The sequence below is a fragment of the Monodon monoceros genome, unplaced genomic scaffold, assembly GCF_005190385.1.
Source record: "Monodon monoceros isolate NGI ecotype Baffin Bay Population unplaced genomic scaffold, NGI_Narwhal_1 Super_Scaffold_21, whole genome shotgun sequence".
NCBI classification, from domain to species: Eukaryota; Metazoa; Chordata; class Mammalia; order Artiodactyla; family Monodontidae; genus Monodon; species Monodon monoceros.
Window position 1 is genome coordinate 169,588,558 of NW_021703778.1, and position 520 is coordinate 169,589,077.

The following is a 520-nucleotide window of genomic DNA, read 5'->3' on the forward strand; positions in this document are numbered from 1 at the left end:
GCCAAGCTACCGGACCAGCGGCCGGGACCCTGCTGTTCTTAAGACCTATGGGGAAGCAGGCACCCAACGGCTTCGTCTCAGGTTTCCGCGGGTCACAAAAGGATAACGGACATCCTCCCAACGGTGGACCTGGGGGCTCCGCGCGCCGCTTCCGCCCGCCCAGCCCCGCGTGCAGCCCACCTGCGCTCAGCCCCGGACCCAGCGGGGACGGGGCGCTCGCGGCGATATGTGCCGACCCGCGGCCGCCGGCGGACGTTTCCCTCCGCTGCCCGCCCGCCCGCCCACCCTCCTTTGTTCGCCTGGCCCTCCTCCCTCACTCGGCCGCCATCGCCCGCCCGAAGCTAGGCGTCAAGAGCGAACGCCGCCCGACATGAAAAAGGAGGCACAAGCGTTTCTCGTCAAAGCAGACTTTATTGGGGCGCCGGGACCGCCCCGCGCGCGCCGCCCGCTCCCCCTCGCGGCCCCCGGGCCGCCCACCGGCCGGGACCCTGCGCTCTGCCGGCCCCGCCCTGCCCCGCAG